This window comes from Ranitomeya imitator, chromosome 9, assembly GCF_032444005.1.
Source record: "Ranitomeya imitator isolate aRanImi1 chromosome 9, aRanImi1.pri, whole genome shotgun sequence".
NCBI classification, from domain to species: domain Eukaryota; kingdom Metazoa; phylum Chordata; class Amphibia; order Anura; family Dendrobatidae; genus Ranitomeya; species Ranitomeya imitator.
This window is the reverse complement of record NC_091290.1, coordinates 5,416,841-5,440,505: the sequence shown is the minus strand read 5'-3', so window position 1 is coordinate 5,440,505 and position 23,665 is coordinate 5,416,841. Positions and strand designations below refer to the sequence as shown.

The 23,665-nt window shown below is 39.3% G+C and overlaps 1 protein-coding gene across 5 annotated transcripts in view; it reads left to right on the top strand.

The window, feature by feature from the left end:
- The window catches only part of DENND2B (DENN domain containing 2B), a 267,720-nt gene that overhangs the window by 144,850 nt on the left and 99,205 nt on the right, over positions 1-23,665 (top strand). Inside the window, exon 1 of one of the 5 annotated variants that reach the window (XM_069739240.1) lies at positions 23,042-23,167. The exons of the other annotated variants lie outside the window; for them this stretch is intronic. The gene's annotated coding sequence lies outside the window, so the exon portion shown is untranslated. Of the gene's footprint in view, positions 1-23,041; positions 23,168-23,665 lie in introns of those variants that run through there. 5 annotated transcript variants of the gene reach the window in all.

The following is a 23,665-nucleotide window of genomic DNA, read 5'->3' as shown; positions in this document are numbered from 1 at the left end:
TGTACTAATAAACCTACCAGGTCATACACATAATGGCATTATACTGTACTAATAAAGCTACCATGTCATACACATAATGGCACTATACTGTACTAATAAAGCTACCATGTCATACACATAATGGCACTATACTGTACTAATAAACCTACCAGGTCATACACATAATGGCATTATACTGTACTAATAAAGCTACCAGGTCATACACATAATGGCACTATACTGTACTAATAAAGCTACCACGTCATACACATAATGGCACTGTACTGTACTAATAAAGCTACCATGTCATACACATAATGACACTATACTGTACTAATAAACCTACCAGGTCATACACATAATGGCATTATACTGTACTAATAAAGCTACCATGTCATACACATAATGGCACTATACTGTACTAATAAAGCTACCATGTCATACACATAATGGCACTATACTGTACTAATAAAGCTACCATGTCATACACATAATGACACTATACTGTACTAATAAAGCTACCATGTCATACACATAATGACACTATACTGTACTAATAAACCTACCAGGTCATACACATAATGACACTATACTGTACTAATAAAGCTACCATGTCATACACATAATGGCACTATACTGTACTAATAAAGCTACCATGTCATACACATAATGACACTATACTGTACTAATAAAGCTACCATGTCATACACATAATGACACTATACTGTACTAATAAACCTACCAGGTCATACACATAATGACACTATACTGTACTAATAAAGCTACCAGGTCATACACATAATGACACTATACTGTACTAATAAACCTACCAGGTCATACACATAATGGCACCATACTGTACTAATAAAGCTACCATGTCATACACATAATGGCACTATACTGTACTAATAAAGCTACCATGTCATACACATAATGACACTATACTGTACTAATAAACCTACCAGGTCATACACATAATGACACTATACTGTACTAATAAAGCTACCATGTCATACACATAATGGCACTATACTGTACTAATAAAGCTACCATGTCATACACATAATGGCACTATACTGTACTAATAAAGCTACCATGTCATACACATAATGGCACTATACTGTACTAATAAAGCTACCATGTCATACACATAATGGCATTATACTGTACTAATAAAGCTACCATGTCATACACATAATGGCACTATACTGTACTAATAAAGCTACCATGTCATACACATAATGGCACTATACTGTACTAATAAAGCTACCATGTCATACACATAATGGCATTATACTGTACTAATAAAGCTACCACGTCATACACATAATGGCACTATACTGTACTAATAAAGCTACCATGTCATACACATAATGACACTATACTGTACTAATAAACCTACCAGGTCATACACATAATGGCATTATACTGTACTAATAAAGCTACCATGTCATACACATAATGGCACTATACTGTACTAATAAAGCTACCATGTCATACACATAATGGCACTATACTGTACTAATAAAGCTACCATGTCATACACATAATGGCATTATACTGTACTAATAAAGCTACCATGTCATACACATAATGGCACTATACTGTACTAATAAAGCTACCATGTCATACACATAATGGCACTATACTGTACTAATAAAGCTACCATGTCATACACATAATGGCACTATACTGTACTAATAAAGCTACCATGTCATACACATAATGGCATTATACTGTACTAATAAAGCTACCATGTCATACACATAATGGCACTATACTGTACTAATAAAGCTACCATGTCATACACATAATGACACTATACTGTACTAATAAACCTACCAGGTCATACACATAATGGCATTATACTGTACTAATAAAGCTACCATGTCATACACATAATGGCACTATACTGTACTAATAAAGCTACCATGTCATACACATAATGGCACTATACTGTACTAATAAAGCTACCATGTCATACACATAATGGCACTATACTGTACTAATAAAGCTACCATGTCATACACATAATGGCATTATACTGTACTAATAAAGCTACCATGTCATACACATAATGGCACTATACTGTACTAATAAAGCTACCATGTCATACACATAATGACACTATACTGTACTAATAAACCTACCAGGTCATACACATAATGGCATTATACTGTACTAATAAAGCTACCATGTCATACACATAATGGCACTATACTGTACTAATAAAGCTACCATGTCATACACATAATGGCACTATACTGTACTAATAAAGCTACCATGTCATACACATAATGGCACTATACTGTACTAATAAAGCTACCAGGTCATACACATAATGGCACTATACTGTACTAATAAAGCTACCATGTCATACACATAATGGCATTATACTGTACTAATAAAGCTACCATGTCATACACATAATGACACTATACTGTACTAATAAACCTACCAGGTCATACACATAATGGCATTATACTGTACTAATAAAGCTACCATGTCATACACATAATGGCACTATACTGTACTAATAAAGCTGCCATGTCATACACATAATGGCACTATACTGTACTAATAAAGCTACCATGTCATACACATAATGGCACTATACTGTACTAATAAAGCTACCATGTCATACACATAATGGCACTATACTGTACTAATAAAGCTACCAGGTCATACACATAATGGCACTATACTGTACTAATAAACCTACCAGGTCATACACATAATGGCATTATACTGTACTAATAAAGCTACCATGTCATACACATAATGGCACTATACTGTACTAATAAAGCTACCATGTCATACACATAATGGCACTATACTGTACTAATAAACCTACCAGGTCATACACATAATGGCATTATACTGTACTAATAAAGCTACCAGGTCATACACATAATGGCACTATACTGTACTAATAAAGCTACCACGTCATACACATAATGGCACTGTACTGTACTAATAAAGCTACCATGTCATACACATAATGACACTATACTGTACTAATAAACCTACCAGGTCATACACATAATGGCACTATACTGTACTAATAAAGCTACCATGTCATACACATAATGGCACTATACTGTACTAATAAAGCTACCACGTCATACACATAATGGCACTATACTGTACTAATAAAGCTACCAGGTCATACACATAATGGCACTATACTGTACTAATAAAGCTACCATGTCATACACATAATGGCACTATACTGTACTAATAAAGCTACCATGTCATACACATAATGACACTATACTGTACTAATAAACCTACCAGGTCATACACATAATGGCACCATACTGTACTAATAAAGCTACCATGTCATACACATAATGGCACTATACTGTACTAATAAAGCTACCATGTCATACACATAATGACACTATACTGTACTAATAAACCTACCAGGTCATACACATAATGACACTATACTGTACTAATAAAGCTACCATGTCATACACATAATGGCACTATACTGTACTAATAAAGCTACCATGTCATACACATAATGGCACTATACTGTACTAATAAAGCTACCATGTCATACACATAATGGCACTATACTGTACTAATAAAGCTACCATGTCATACACATAATGACACTATACTGTACTAATAAACCTACCAGGTCATACACATAATGGCATTATACTGTACTAATAAAGCTACCATGTCATACACATAATGGCACTATACTGTACTAATAAAGCTACCATGTCATACACATAATGACACTATACTGTACTAATAAACCTACCAGGTCATACACATAATGGCATTATACTGTACTAATAAAGCTACCATGTCATACACATAATGGCACTATACTGTACTAATAAAGCTGCCATGTCATACACATAATGGCACTATACTGTACTAATAAAGCTACCATGTCATACACATAATGACACTATACTGTACTAATAAACCTACCAGGTCATACACATAATGGCATTATACTGTACTAATAAAGCTACCATGTCATACACATAATGGCACTATACTGTACTAATAAAGCTACCAGGTCATACACATAATGGCACTATACTGTACTAATAAACCTACCAGGTCATACACATAATGGCATTATACTGTACTAATAAAGCTACCATGTCATACACATAATGGCACTATACTGTACTAATAAACCTACCAGGTCATACACATAATGGCATTATACTGTACTAATAAAGCTACCATGTCATACACATAATGGCACTATACTGTACTAATAAAGCTACCATGTCATACACATAATGGCACTATACTGTACTAATAAAGCTACCATGTCATACACATAATGGCACTATACTGTACTAATAAACCTACCAGGTCATACACATAATGGCATTATACTGTACTAATAAAGCTACCATGTCATACACATAATGACACTACACTGTACTAATAAACCTACCAGGTCATACACATAATGGCATTATACTGTACTAATAAAGCTACCATGTCATACACATAATGACACTATACTGTACTAATAAACCTACCAGGTCATACACATAATGGCATTATACTGTACTAATAAAGCTACCATGTCATACACATAATGACACTATACTGTACTAATAAACCTACCAGGTCATACACATAATGGCATTATACTGTACTAATAAAGCTACCATGTCATACACATAATGGCACTATACTGTACTAATAAAGCTACCAGGTCATACACATAATGGCACTATACTGTACTAATAAACCTACCAGGTCATACACATAATGGCATTATACTGTACTAATAAAGCTACCATGTCATACACATAATGGCACTATACTGTACTAATAAACCTACCAGGTCATACACATAATGGCATTATACTGTACTAATAAAGCTACCATGTCATACACATAATGGCACTATACTGTACTAATAAAGCTACCATGTCATACACATAATGGCACTATACTGTACTAATAAAGCTACCATGTCATACACATAATGGCACTATACTGTACTAATAAACCTACCAGGTCATACACATAATGGCATTATACTGTACTAATAAAGCTACCATGTCATACACATAATGGCACTATACTGTACTAATAAAGCTACCATGTCATACACATAATGGCACTATACTGTACTAATAAAGCTACCATGTCATACACATAATGGCACTATACTGTACTAATAAAGCTACCATGTCATACACATAATGGCACTATACTGTACTAATAAAGCTACCACGTCATGCACATAATGGCACTATACTGTACTAATAAAGCTACCATGTCATGCACATAATGGCACTATACTGTACTAATAAAGCTACCACGTCATACACATAATGACACTATACTGTACTAATAAAGCTACCAGGTCATGCACATAATGGCATTATACTGTACTAATAAAGCTACCAGGTCATACACATAATGACACTATACTGTACCAATAAAGCTACCATGTCATACACATAATGGCACTATACTGTACTAATAAAGCTACCATGTCATACACATAATGGCACTATACTGTACTAATAAAGCTACCATGTCCTACACATAATGGCACTATACTGTACTAATAAAGCTACCATGTCATACACATAATGGCACTATACTGTACTAATAAACCTACCAGGTCATACACATAATGACACTATACTGTACTAATAAAGCTACCACGTCATACACATAATGACACTATACTGTACTAATAAAGCTACCAGGTCATGCACATAATGGCATTATACTGTACTAATAAAGCTACCATGTCATACACATAATGGCACTATACTGTACCAATAAAGCTACCATGTCATACACATAATGACACTATACTGTACTAATAAAGCTACCATGTCATACACATAATGGCACTATACTGTACTAATAAAGCTACCATGTCATACACATAATGGCACTATACTGTACTAATAAAGCTACCACGTCATACACATAATGACACTATACTGTACTAATAAAGCTACCAGGTCATACACATAATGGCACTATACTGTACTAATAAAGCTACCATGTCATACACATAATGACACTATACTGTACTAATAAAGCTACCATGTCATACACATAATGGCACTATACTGTACTAATAAAGCTACCATGTCATACACATAATGGCACTATACTGTACTAATAAAGCTACCATGTCATACACATAATGACACTATACTGTACTAATAAAGCTACCATGTCATACACATAATGGCACTGTACTGTACTAATAAAGCTACCATGTCATACACATAATGGCACTGTACTGTACTAATAAAGCTACCATGTCATACACATAATGACACTATACTGTACTAATAAAGCTACCATGTCATACACATAATGGCACTATACTGTACTAATAAAGCTACCAGGTCATACACATAATGGCACTATACTGTACTAATAAAGCTACCATGTCATACACAGAATGGCACTATACTGTACTAATAAAGCTACCATGTCATACACATAATGGCACTATACTGTACTAATAAAGCTACCAGGTCATACACATAATGACACTATACTGTACTAATAAAGCTACCATGTCATACACATATTGGCACTATACTGTACTAATAAAGCTACCATGTCATACACATAATGGCACTATACTGTACTAATAAAGCTACCAGGTCATACACATAATGGCACTATACTGTACTAATAAAGCTACCACGTCATACACATAATGGCACTATACTGTACTAATAAAGCTACCACGTCATGCACATAATGGCACTATACTGTACTAATAAAGCTACCACGTCATGCACATAATGGCACTATACTGTACTAATAAAGCTACCACGTCATACACATAATGGCACTATACTGTACTAATAAAGCTACCACGTCATACACATAATGGCACTATACTGTACTAATAAAGCTACCACGTCATACACATAATGGCACTATACTGTACTAATAAAGCTACCACGTCATACACATAATGGCACTATACTGTACTAATAAAGCTACCACGTCATACACATAATGACACTATACTGTACTAATAAAGCTACCACGTCATACACATAATGGCACTATACTGTACTAATAAAGCTACCACGTCATACACATAATGACACTATACTGTACTAATAAAGCTACCACGTCATACACATAATGGCACTATACTGTACTAATAAAGCTACCACGTCATACACATAATGACACTATACTGTACTAATAAAGCTACCACGTCATACACATAATGGCACTATACTGTACTAATAAAGCTACCATGTCATACACATAATGGCACTATACTGTACCAATAAAGCTACCATGTCATACACATAATGACACTATACTGTACTAATAAAGCTACCATGTCATACACATAATGGCACTATACTGTACTAATAAAGCTACCATGTCATACACATAATGGCACTATACTGTACTAATAAAGCTACCACGTCATACACATAATGACACTATACTGTACTAATAAAGCTACCAGGTCATACACATAATGGCACTATACTGTACTAATAAAGCTACCATGTCATACACATAATGACACTATACTGTACTAATAAAGCTACCATGTCATACACATAATGGCACTATACTGTACTAATAAAGCTACCATGTCATACACATAATGGCACTATACTGTACTAATAAAGCTACCATGTCATACACATAATGACACTATACTGTACTAATAAAGCTACCATGTCATACACATAATGGCACTGTACTGTACTAATAAAGCTACCATGTCATACACATAATGGCACTGTACTGTACTAATAAAGCTACCATGTCATACACATAATGACACTATACTGTACTAATAAAGCTACCATGTCATACACATAATGGCACTATACTGTACTAATAAAGCTACCAGGTCATACACATAATGGCACTATACTGTACTAATAAAGCTACCATGTCATACACAGAATGGCACTATACTGTACTAATAAAGCTACCATGTCATACACATAATGGCACTATACTGTACTAATAAAGCTACCAGGTCATACACATAATGACACTATACTGTACTAATAAAGCTACCATGTCATACACATATTGGCACTATACTGTACTAATAAAGCTACCAGGTCATACACATAATGGCACTATACTGTACTAATAAAGCTACCACGTCATACACATAATGGCACTATACTGTACTAATAAAGCTACCACGTCATGCACATAATGGCACTATACTGTACTAATAAAGCTACCACGTCATGCACATAATGGCACTATACTGTACTAATAAAGCTACCACGTCATACACATAATGGCACTATACTGTACTAATAAAGCTACCACGTCATACACATAATGGCACTATACTGTACTAATAAAGCTACCACGTCATACACATAATGGCACTATACTGTACTAATAAAGCTACCACGTCATACACATAATGGCACTATACTGTACTAATAAAGCTACCACGTCATACACATAATGACACTATACTGTACTAATAAAGCTACCACGTCATACACATAATGGCACTATACTGTACTAATAAAGCTACCACGTCATACACATAATGACACTATACTGTACTAATAAAGCTACCACGTCATACACATAATGGCACTATACTGTACTAATAAAGCTACCACGTCATACACATAATGACACTATACTGTACTAATAAAGCTACCACGTCATACACATAATGGCACTATACTGTACTAATAAAGCTACCACGTCATACACATAATGGCACTATACTGTACTAATAAAGCTACCACGTCATACACATAATGACACTATACTGTACTAATAAAGCTACCATGTCATACACATAATGGCACTATACTGTACTAATAAAGCTACCATGTCATACACATAATGGCACTATACTGTACTAATAAAGCTACCATGTCATACACATAATGACACTATACTGTACTAATAAAGCTACCATGTCATACACATAATGACACTATACTGTACTAATAAAGCTACCATGTCATACACATAATGGCACTATACTGTACTAATAAAGCTACCATGTCATACACATAATGGCACTATACTGTACTAATAAAGCTACCATGTCATACACATAATGACACTATACTGTACTAATAAAGCTACCACGTCATACACATAATGACACTATACTGTACTAATAAAGCTACCACGTCATACACATAATGACACTATACTGTACTAATAAAGCTACCACGTCATACACATAATGGCACTATACTGTACTAATAAAGCTACCACGTCATGCACATAATGGCACTATACTGTACTAATAAAGCTACCACGTCATACACATAATGGCACTATACTGTACTAATAAAGCTACCACGTCATACACATAATGGCACTATACTGTACTAATAAAGCTACCACGTCATACACATAATGACACCATACTGTACTAATAAAGCTACCAGGTCATGCACATAATGGCATTATACTGTACTAATAAAGCTACCATGTCATACACATAATGACACTATACTGTACCAATAAAGCTACCATGTCATACACATAATGGCACTATACTGTACTAATAAAGCTACCATGTCATACACATAATGGCACTATACTGTACTAATAAAGCTACCATGTCATACACATAATGGCACTATACTGTACTAATAAAGCTACCACGTCATACACATAATGGCACTATACTGTACTAATAAAGCTACCATGTCATACACATAATGGCACTATACTGTACTAATAAAGCTACCACGTCATACACATAATGGCACTATACTGTACTAATAAAGCTACCATGTCATACACATAATGGCACTATACTGTACTAATAAAGCTACCATGTCATACACATAATGGCACTATACTGTACTAATAAAGCTACCAGGTCATACACATAAATAATGGCACTATACTGTAATAATTAAGCTACCATGTCATACACATAATGGCACTATACTGTACTAATAAAGCTACCAGGTCATACACATAATGACACTATACTGTACTAATAAAGCTACCACGTCATACACATAATGGCACTATACTGTACTAATAAAGCTACCACGTCATACACATAATGGCACTATACTGTACTAATAAAGCTACCACGTCATGCACATAATGGCACTATACTGTACTAATAAAGCTACCATGTCATACACATAATGGCACTATACTGTACTAATAAAGCTACCAGGTCATACACATAAATAATGGCACTATACTGTAATAATTAAGCTACCATGTCATACACATAATGGCACTATACTGTACTAATAAAGCTACCAGGTCATACACATAATGACACTATACTGTACTAATAAAGCTACCACGTCATACACATAATGGCACTATACTGTACTAATAAAGCTACCACGTCATACACATAATGGCACTATACTGTACTAATAAAGCTACCACGTCATGCACATAATGGCACTATACTGTACTAATAAAGCTACCATGTCATACACATAATGGCACTATACTGTACTAATAAAGCTACCAGGTCATACACATAAATAATGGCACTATACTGTAATAATTAAGCTACCATGTCATACACATAATGGCACTATACTGTACTAATAAAGCTACCATGTCATACACATAATGACACTATACTGTACTAATAAAGCTACCAGGTCATACACATAAATAATGGCACTATACTGTAATAATTAAGCTACCATGTCATACACATAATGGCACTATACTGTACTAATAAAGCTACCAGGTCATACACATAATGACACTATACTGTACTAATAAAGCTACCACGTCATACACATAATGGCACTATACTGTACTAATAAAGCTACCACGTCATACACATAATGGCACTATACTGTACTAATAAAGCTACCAGGTCATACACATAATGACACTATACTGTACTAATAAAGCTACCATGTCATACACATAATGGCACTATACTGTACTAATAAAGCTACCAGGTCATACACATAATGACACTATACTGTACTAATAAAGCTACCACGTCATGCACATAATGGCACTATACTGTACTAATAAAGCTACCATGTCATACACATAATGGCACTATACTGTACTAATAAAGCTACCAGGTCATACACATAAATAATGGCACTATACTGTAATAATTAAGCTACCATGTCATACACATAATGGCACTATACTGTACTAATAAAGCTACCAGGTCATACACATAATGGCATTATACTGTACTAATAAAGCTACCAGGTCATACACATAATGGCATTATACTGTACTAATAAAGCTACCAGGTCATACACATAATGGCACTATACTGTACTAATAAAGCTACCATGTCATTCACATAATGGCACTATACTGTACTAATAAAGCTACCATGTCATACACATAATGGCACTATACTGTACTAATAAAGCTACCATGTCATACACATAATGGCATTATACTGTACTAATAAAGCTACCAGGTCATACACATAATGGCACTATACTGTACTAATAAAGCTACCATGTCATTCACATAATGGCACTATACTGTACTAATAAAGCTACCATGTCATACACATAATGGCACTATACTGTACTAATAAAGCTACCATGTCATACACATAATGGCACTATACTGTACTAATAAAGCTACCACGTCATACACATAATGGCACTATACTGTACTAATAAAGCTACCACGTCATACACATAATGGCACTATACTGTACTAATAAAGCTACCATGTCATACACATAATGACACTATACTGTACTAATAAAGCTACCATGTCATACACATAATGACACTATACTGTACTAATAAAGCTACCATGTCATACACATAATGGCACTATACTGTACTAATAAAGCTACCATGTCCTACACATAATGACACTATACTGTACTAATAAAGCTACCATGTCATACACATAATGACACTACACTGTACTAATAAAGCTACCAGGTCATACACATAATGGCACTATACTGTACTAATAAAGCTACCATGTCATACACATAATGGCACTATACTGTACTAATAAAGCTACCATGTCATACACATAAATAATGGCACTATACTGTACTAATAAAGCTACCATGTCATACACATAATGGCACTATACTGTACTAATAAAGCTACCAGGTCATACACATAATGGCACTATACTGTACTAATAAAGCTACCAGGTCATACACATAATGGCACTATACTGTACCAATAAAGCTACCATGTCATACACATAATGGCACTATACTGTACCAATAAAGCTACCATGTCATACACATAATGACACTATACTGTACTAATAAAGCTACCATGTCATACACATAATGGCACTATACTGTACTAATAAAGCTACCATGTCATACACATAATGGCACTATACTGTACTAATAAAGCTACCACGTCATACACATAATGGCACTATACTGTACTAATAAAGCTACCATGTCATACACATAAATAATGGCACTATACTGTACTAATAAAGCTACCATGTCATACACATAATGGCACTATACTGTACTAATAAAGCTACCAGGTCATACACATAATGGCACTATACTGTACTAATAAAGCTACCAGGTCATACACATAATGGCACTATACTGTACTAATAAAGCTACCACGTCATACACATAATGGCACTATACTGTACTAATAAAGCTACCATGTCATACACATAAATAATGGCACTATACTGTACTAATAAAGCTACCATGTCATACACATAATGGCACTATACTGTACTAATAAAGCTACCAGGTCATACACATAATGGCACTATACTGTACTAATAAAGCTACCAGGTCATACACATAATGGCACTATACTGTACCAATAAAGCTACCATGTCATACACATAATGGCACTATACTGTACCAATAAAGCTACCATGTCATACACATAATGACACTATACTGTACTAATAAAGCTACCATGTCATACACATAATGGCACTATACTGTACTAATAAAGCTACCATGTCATACACATAATGGCACTATACTGTACTAATAAAGCTACCACGTCATACACATAATGGCACTATACTGTACTAATAAAGCTACCACGTCATACACATAATGGCACTATACTGTACTAATAAAGCTACCATGTCATACACATAATGGCACTATACTGTACTGATAAAGCTACCACGTCATACACATAATGGCACTATACTGTACTAATAAAGCTACCACGTCATACACATAATGGCACTATACTGTACTAATAAAGCTACCATGTCATACACATAATGGCACTATACTGTACTAATAAAGCTACCATGTCATACACAGAATGGCACTATACTGTACTAATAAAGCTACCATGTCATACACATAATGGCACTATACTGTACTAATAAAGATACCATGTCATACACATAATGGCACTATACTGTACTAATAAAGCTACCATGTCATACACATAATGGCACTATACTGTACTAATAAAGCTACCAGGTCATACACATAAATAATGGCACTATACTGTAATAATAAAGCTACCATGTCATACACATAATGGCACTATACTGTACTAATAAAGCTACCATGTCATACACATAATGGCACTATACTGTACTAATAAAGCTACCATGTCATACACATAATGGCACTATACTGTACTAATAAAGCTACCAGGTCATACACATAAATAATGGCACTATACTGTAATAATAAAGCTACCATGTCATACACATAATGGCACTATACTGTACTAATAAAGCTACCAGGTCATACACATAATGACACTATACTGTACTAATAAAGCTACCATGTCATACACATAATGACACTATACTGTACTAATAATGCTACCACGTCATACACATAATGGCACTATACTGTACTAATAAAGCTACCACGTCATACACATAATGGCACTATACTGTACTAATAATGCTACCACGTCATACACATAATGGCACTATACTGTACTAATAAAGCTACCACGTCATACACATAATGGCACTATACTGTACTAATAAAGCTACCACGTCATACACATAATGGCACTATACTGTACTAATAAAGCTACCATGTCATACACATAATGACACTATACTGTACTAATAAAGCTACCATGTCATACACATAATGACAGTATACTGTACTAATAAAGCTACCACGTCATACACATAATGGCACTATACTGTACTAATAAAGCTACCATGTCATACACATAATGACAGTATACTGTACTAATAAAGCTACCAGGTCATACACATAATGGCACTATACTGTACTAATAAAGCTACCACGTCATACACATAATGGCACTATACTGTACTAATAAAGCTACCAGGTCATACACATAATGGCACTATACTGTACTAATAAAGCTACCAGGTCATACACATAATGGCACTATACTGTACTAATAAAGCTACCAGGTCATACACATAATGGCACTATACTGTACTAATAAAGCTACCATGTCATACACACAATGGCACTATACTGTACTAATAAAGCTACCATGTCATACACATAATGGCACTATACTGTACTAATAAAGCTACCAGGTCATACACATAATGGCACTATACTGTACTAATAAAGCTACCATGTCATACACATAATGGCACTATACTGTACTAATAAAGCTACCAGGTCATACACATAATGGCACTATACTGTACTAATAAAGCTACCACGTCATACACATAATGGCACTATACTGTACTAATAAAGCTACCACGTCATACACATAATGGCACTATACTGTACTAATAAAGCTACCATGTCATACACATAATGGCACTATACTGTACTAATAAAGCTACCATGTCATACACATAATGGCACTATACTGTACTAATAAAGCTACCAGGTCATACACATAATGGCACTATACTGTACTAATAAAGCTACCAGGTCATACACATAATGGCACTATACTGTACTAATAAAGCTACCATGTCATACACACAATGGCACTATACTGTACTAATAAAGCTACCATGTCATACACATAATGGCACTATACTGTACTAATAAAGCTACCATGTCATACACATAATGGCACTATACTGTACTAATAAAGCTACCATGTCATACACATAATGGCACTATACTGTACTAATAAAGCTACCATGTCATACACATAATGGCACTATACTGTACTAATAAAGCTACCATGTCATACACATAATGGCACTATACTGTACTAATAAAGCTACCATGTCATGCACATAATGGCACTATACTGTACTAATAAAGCTACCATGTCATACACATAATGGCACTATACTGTACTAATAAAGCTACCATGTCATACACATAATGGCACTATACTGTACTAATAAAGCTACCATGTCATACACATAATGGCACTATACTGTACTAATAAAGCTACCATGTCATACACATAATGGCACTATACTGTACTAATAAAGCTACCAGGTCATGCACATAATGGCACTATACTGTACTAATAAAGCTACCAGGTCATGCACATAATGGCACTATACTGTACTAATAAAGCTACCATGTCATACACATAATGGCACTATACTGTACTAATAAAGCTACCAGGTCATACACATAATGGCACTATACTGTACTAATAAAGCTACCAGGTCATGCACATAATGGCACTATACTGTACTAATAAAGCTACCATGTCATACACATAATGGCACTATACTGTACTAATAAAGCTACCATGTCATACACATAATGGCACTATACTGTACTAATAAAGCTACCACGTCATACACATAATGGCACTATACTGTACTAATAAAGCTACCAGGTCATACACATAATGGCACTATACTGTACTAATAAAGCTACCAGGTCATACACATAATGGCACTATACTGTACTAATAATGCTACCATGTCATACACATAATGGCACTATACTGTACTAATAAAGCTACCAGGTCATACACATAATGGCACTATACTGTACTAATAAAGCTACCAGGTCATACACATAATGGCATTATACTGTACTAATAAAGCTACCAGGTCATACACATAATGACACTATACTGTACTAATAAAGCTACCATGTCATACACATAATGGCACTATCCTGTACTAATAAAGCTACCATGTCATACACATAATGGCACTATACTGTACTAATAAAGCTACCATGTCATACACATAATGACACTACACTGTACTAATAAACCTACCATGTCATACACATAATGGCACTATACTGTACTAATAAAGCTACCATGTCATACACATAATGACACTATACTGTACTAATAAAGCTACCACGTCATACACATAATGACACTATACTGTACTAATAAAGCTACCATGTCATACACATAATGGCACTATACTGTACTAATAAAGCTACCATGTCATACACATAATGACACTATACTGTACTAATAAAGCTACCATGTCATACACATAATGACACTATACTGTACTAATAAAGCTACCATGTCATACACATAATGGCACTATACTGTACTAATAAAGCTACCATGTCCTACACATAATGACACTATACTGTACTAATAAAGCTACCATGTCATACACATAATGACACTACACTGTACTAATAAAGCTACCACGTCATACACATAATGGCACTATACTGTACTAATAAAGCTACCATGTCATACACATAAATAATGGCACTATACTGTACTAATAAAGCTACCATGTCATACACATAAATAATGGCACTATACTGTACTAATAAACCTACCATGTCATACACATAATGACACTATACTGTACTAATAAAGCTACCAGGTCATACACATAATGGCACTATACTGTACTAATAAAGCTACCACGTCATACACATAATGGCACTATACTGTACTAATAAAGCTACCATGTCATACACCTAAATAATGGCACTATACTGTACTAATAAAGCTACCATGTCATACACATAAATAATGGCACTATACTGTACTAATAAACCTACCATGTCATACACATAATGGCACTATACTGTACTAATAAAGCTACCAGGTCATACACATAATGGCACTGTACTGTACTAATAAAGCTACCAGGTCATACACATAATGGCACTATACTGTACTAATAAAGCTACCAGGTCATACACATAATGGAACTATACTGTACTAATAAAGCTACCATGTCATACACATAATGACACTATACTGTACTAATAAAGCTACCAGGTCATACACATAATGGCACTATACTGTACTAATAAAGCTACCATGTCATACACATAATGGCACTATACTGTACTAATAAAGCTACCATGTCATACACATAATGGCACTGTACTGTACTAATAAAGCTACCAGGTCATACACATAATGGCACTATACTGTACTAATAAACCTACCATGTCATACACATAATGGCACTATACTGTACTAATAAAGCTACCATGTCATACACATAATGGCACTGTACTGTACTAATAAAGCTACCAGGTCATACACATAATGGCACTATACTGTACTAATAAAGCTACCATGTCATACACATAATGGCACTATACTGTACTAATAAAGCTACCATGTCATACACATAATGGCACTGTACTGTACTAATAAAGCTACCAGGTCATACACATAATGGCACTATACTGTACTAATAAACCTACCATGTCATACACATAATGGCACTATACTGTACTAATAAAGCTACCATGTCATACACATAATGGAACTATACTGTACTAATAAAGCTACCATGTCATACACATAATGGCACTGTACTGTACTAATAAAGCTACCAGGTCATACACATAATGGCACTATACTGTACTAATAAACCTACCATGTCATACACATAATGGCACTATACTGTACTAATAAAGCTACCATGTCATACACATAATGGCACTGTACTGTACTAATAAAGCTACCAGGTCATACACATAATGGCACTATACTGTACTAATAAAGCTACCAGGTCATACACATAATGGAACTATACTGTACTAATAAAGCTACCATGTCATACACATAATGACACTATACTGTACTAATAAAGCTACCAGGTCATACACATAATGGCACTATACTGTACTAATAAAGCTACCATGTCATACACATAATGGAACTATACTGTACTAATAAAGCTACCAGGTCATACACATAATGGCACTATACTGTACTAATAAAGCTACCAGGTCATACGCATAATGGCACTATACTGTACTAATAAAGCTACCATGTCATACACATAATGGAACTATACTGTACTAATAAAGCTACCATGTCATACACATAATGGCACTATACTGTACTAATAAAGCTACCAGGTCATACACATAAATAATGGCACTATACTGTACTAATAAAGCTACCATGTCATACACATAATGGAACTATACTGTACTAATAAAGCTACCATGTCATACACATAATGGCATTATACTGTACTAATAAAGCTACCAGGTCATACACATAATGGCACTGTACTGTACTAATAAAGCTACCATGTCATACACATAATGGAACTATACTGTACTAATAAAGCTACCACGTCATACACATAATGGCACTATACTGTACTAATAAACCTACCAGGTCATACGCATAATGGCACTATACTGTACTAATAAAGCTACCATGTCATACACATAATGGAACTATACTGTACTAATAAAGCTACCATGTCATACACATAATGGCACTATACTGTACTAATAAAGCTACCAGGTCATACACATAAATAATGGCACTATACTGTACTAATAAAGCTACCATGTCATACACATAATGGCACTATACTGTACTAATAAAGCTACCATGTCATACACATAATGGAACTATACTGTACTAATAAAGCTACCAGGTCATACACATAATGGCACTATACTGTACTAATAAAGCTACCAGGTCATACACATAATGGCACTATACTGTACTAATAAAGCTACCAGGTCATACACATAATGGCACTATACTGTACTAATAAAGCTACCATGTCATACACATAATGGAACTATACTGTACTAATAAAGCTACCAGGTCATACACATAATGGCACTATACTGTACTAATAAAGCTACCAGGTCATACACATAATGGCACTATACTGTACTAATAAAGCTACCAGGTCATACACATAATGGCACTATACTGTACTAATAAAGCTACCATGTCATACACATAATGGCACTATACTGTACTAATAAAGCTACCATGTCATACACATAATGGCATTATACTGTACTAATAAAGCTACCATGTCATACACATAATGACACTATACTGTAATAGTAAAGCTACCATGTCATGTACATAATGCCACCTCCTCATACATAGTACCATCATACACTTCTAATAAATAATATCACCATCTCATACACATAAATAATAGGTGCTAGTACGTATTGCTACAATGCTCCGTAATTCCTGATGACACGGCCATGATGTGCATGGATGTATGGAAGGATTAGTGGTGGACATGGCCCTGGTGCCCAGTGCTTGGTGGCCTCCATGCTGGGGCCGGCGTCCTGCTGTATCCATATATCCAGGAGTATATGGTGGCTACAGATGGGGGCAGGACGTGTGCAGGGCCGTGTATAGTAAACCTCTGATGATTCGGAAACTCTCAGATGTAACTGTATATTCCCAGTGACCAGACGCTGATATATACAGAACTGTGGTGGGCGCTGATTCTGCAGTGATGTCTCATCCTGGATTATCTGGATCTAGGCCGTAACATTCCGGATTACAGGAATTATAACTGCTATAGAAGGAGCCCTCAACAGCTCTTGTGTAATTTCTGGCAGCTTATTCCATGTTATCATCCCTCTTACGCTCGTGCTTGGGATGTACAGGCAGGGGCGCTCGTGCTCGGGATGTACAGGCAGGGGCGCTCGTGCTCGGGATGTACAGGCAGGGGCGCTCGTGCTTGGGATGTACAGGCAGGGGCGCTCGTGCTCGGGATGTACAGGCAGGGGCGCTCCTGCTTGGGATGTACAGGCAGGGGCGCTCCTGCTTGGGATGTACAGGCAGGGGCGCTCGTGCTTGGGATGTACAGGCAGGGGCGCTCGTGCTTGGGATGTACAGGCAGGGGCGCTCGTGCTCGGGATGTACAGGCAGGGGCGCTCGTGCTCGGGATGTACAGGCAGGGGCGCTCGTGCTCGGGATGTACAGGCAGGGGCGCTCGTGCTCGGGATGTACAGGCAGGGGCGCTCCTGCTTGGGATGTACAGGCAGGGGCGCTCGTGCTCGGGATGTACAGGCAGGGGCGCTCGTGCTCGGGATGTGCAGGCAGGGGCGCTCCTGCTTGGGATGTACAGGCAGGGGCGCTCGTGCTTGGGATGTACAGGCAGGGGCGCTCGTGCTTGGGATGTACAGGCAGGGGCGCTCGTGCTCGGGATGTACAGGCAGGGGCGCTCCTGCTTGGGATGTACAGGCAGGGGCGCTCGTGCTTGGGGTGTACAGGCAGGGGTGCCCGTGCTTGGCTCGGGATGTACAGGCAGGGGCGCTTGTGCTTCAGATGTACAGGCAGGGGTGCTCGTGCTTGGCTCGGGATGTACAGGCAGGGGCGCTCGTGCTTGGGATGTACAGACAGGGGTGCTCGTGCTTGGCTCGGGATGTACAGGCAGGGGCGCTTGTGCTTCAGATGTACAGGCAGGGGTGCTCGTGCTTGGCTCGGGATGTACAGGCAGGGGCGCTCGTGCTTGGGATGTACAGGCAGGGTCGCTCGTGCTTGGGATGTACAGGCAGGGGTGCTCGTGCTTGGCTCGGGATGTACAGGCAGGGGTGCTCGTGTTCGAGATGTACAGGCAGGGGCGCTCGGGATGTACAGGCAGGGGCGCTCATGCTCGGGATGTACAGGCAGGGGCGGTCATGCTTGGCTCGGGATGTACAGGCAGGGGTGCTCGTGCTTGGCTCGGGATGTACAGGCAGGGGCGCTCGAGATGTACAGACAGGGGCGCTCGTGCTTGAGATGTGCAGGCAGGGGCGCTTGTACTTGGCTCGGGATGTACAGGCAGGGGTGCTCATGCTCTGGATATACAGGCAGGGGCGCTCGTGCTTGGCTCGGGATGTACAGGCAGGGGTGCTTGGGATGTACAGGCTGGGGCGCTCGTACTTGGCTCGGGATGTACAGGCAGGGGCGCTCATGCTTGGCTTAGGATGTACAGGCAGGGGCGCTCGTGCTTGGCTCGGGATATACAGGCAGGGGCGCTCGTGCTTGGCTCAGGATGTACAGGCAGGGGCGCTTGGGATGTACAGGCTGGGGCGCTCGTACTTGGCTCGGGATGTACAGGCAGGGGCGCTCGTGCTTGGCTCGGGATGTACAGGCAGGGGCGCTTGGGATGTACAGGTAGGGGCGCTCATACTTGGCTCGGGATGTACAGGCAGGGGCGCTCATGCTTGGCTCGGGATATACAGGCAGGGGCGCTCGTGCTTGGCTCGGGATGTACAGGCAGGGGCGCTTGGGATGTACAGGTAGGGGCGCTCATACTTGGCTCGGGATGTACAGGCAGGGGCGGTCATGCTCGGGATGTACAGGCAGGGGCGCTTGGGATGTACAGGCAGGGGCGCTTGGGATGTACAGGCTGGGGCACTCGTACTTGGCTCGGGATATACAGGCAGGGGCGCTTGGGATGTACAGGCAGGGGCGCTTGGGATGTACAGGCTGGGGCGCTCGTACTTGGCTCGGGATGTACAGGCAGGGGCGATCGTGCTTGGCTCGGGATGTACAGGCAGGGGCGATCGTGCTTGGCTCGGGATGTACAGGCAGGGGCGCTCGTGCTTGGCTTGGGATATACAGGCAGGGGCGCTCGTGCTTGGCTCGGGATGTACAGGCAGGGGCGTTCATGCTCGGGATGTACAGGCAGGGGCGCTCATGCTCGGGATGTACAGGCAGGGGTGCTCATGCTCGGGATGTACAGGCAGGGGTGCTCATGCTCGGGATGTACAGGCAGGGGTGCTCATGCTCGGGATGTACAGGCAGGGGTGCTCATGCTCGGGATGTACAGGCAGGGGCGCTCGTGCTTGGCTTGGGATATACAGGCAGGGGCGCTCGTGCTTGGCTCGGGATGTACAGGCAGGGGCGTTCATGCTCGGGATGTACAGGCAGGGGCGCTCATGCTCGGGATGTACAGGCAGGGGTGCTCATGCTCGGGATGTACAGGCAGGGGTGCTCATGCTCGGGATAATAATAAATAATCTTTATTTTTATATAGCGCTAACATATTCCGCAGCGCTTTACAGAGGTTGCACACATTATCATCGCTGTCCCCGATGGGGCTCACAATCTAAATTCCCTATCAGTATGTCATTGGAATGTGGGAGGAAACCGGAGAACCCGGAGGAAACCCACGCAAACACGGAGAGAACATACAAACTCTTTGCAGATGTTGTCCAGGGTGGGATTAGAACCCAAGACTCCAGCGCTGCAAGGCTGCTGTGCTAACCACTGCGCCACCGTGCTGCCCATGTACAGGCAGGGACGCTCATGCTCGGGATGTACAGGCAGGGGCGCTCATGCTTGGCTCGGGATGTACAGGCAGGGGCGCTCATGCTTGGCTCGGGATGTACAGGCAGGGGCGCTCATGCTTGGCTCGGGATGTACAGGCAGGGGTGCTCATGCTTGGCTCGGGATGTACAGGCAGGGGCGCTCATGCTTGGCTCGGGATGTACAGGCAGGGGCGCTTATGCTCGGGATGTACAGGCAGGGACGCTCATGCTCGGGATGTACAGGCAGGGGCGCTCATGCTTGGCTCGGGATGTACAGGCAGGGGCGCTCATGCTTGGCTCGGGATGTACAGGCAGGGGCGCTCATGCTTGGCTCGGGATGTACAGGCAGGGGCGCTCATGCTCGGGATGTACAGGCAGGGGTGCTCATGCTTGGCTTGGGATATACAGGCAGGGGCGCTCGTACTCTACTACAAATTGTCTCTGTTTTCTGCTATCTGTTGCTGCCTGTGTGCTTTTGTAGGTACATCCTCCTGTTTTTTAGGGTGCATTTACTCGATCGTCTTTTCTCTGAGTCTCCTGTCAGTTGTCACATCTTCTATTATAATATAATGTCCGGTGAGGTCACGTCACCCACCTGTTGTATCATGCACTTCCCTCTCCTTCGCAGCGGCAGGAGTTAATCTCACCATGGTGGTGGCCCGCCCTTTGGCATGCTGGGTACTTGGAGATCTCAGGTGAGGGCGCACCTATGAGTGCTGTGTACAGCTGCTGGGGAGGCACCAGGTGATATTGCTGGGTTTTGGTTACACTTCCAGGAGGACATACAGATCACTTCGCTGTTCCCAGGGCTGACATATTGTGAAGGTGACGGCAGCCGTCCATAAGGTCAGTGCTCGGAGGAGGCAGGCGGCTCACCGCGGTCACACACAGGTGTACAGGTGCGGCCGGCGTCAGGCTTCACAGGAAACATCTGCTGCATCCCCCCACATGGAAAATAGAATCAGCCTGTGGGAAATATGGGTGACTGCGTACACAGTTGCCATTAGTCAGCACACGGCTGCCTGTGTACACGGCTGCTATTAGTCAGCACACGGCTGCCTGTTTACACGGCTGCCATTAGTCAGCACTCGGCTGCCTGTGTACACGGCTGCTATTAGTCAGCACTCGGCTGCCTGTGTACACGGCTGCCATTAGTCAGCACTCGGCTGCCTGTTTACACGGCTGCCATTAGTCAGCACTCGGCTGCCTGTGTACACGGCTGCTATTAGTCAGCACACGGCTGCCTGTGTACACGGCTGCTATTAGTCAGCACTCGGCTGCCTGTGTACACGGCTGCTATTAGTCAGCACTCGGCTGCCTGTGTACACGGCTGCCATTAGTCAG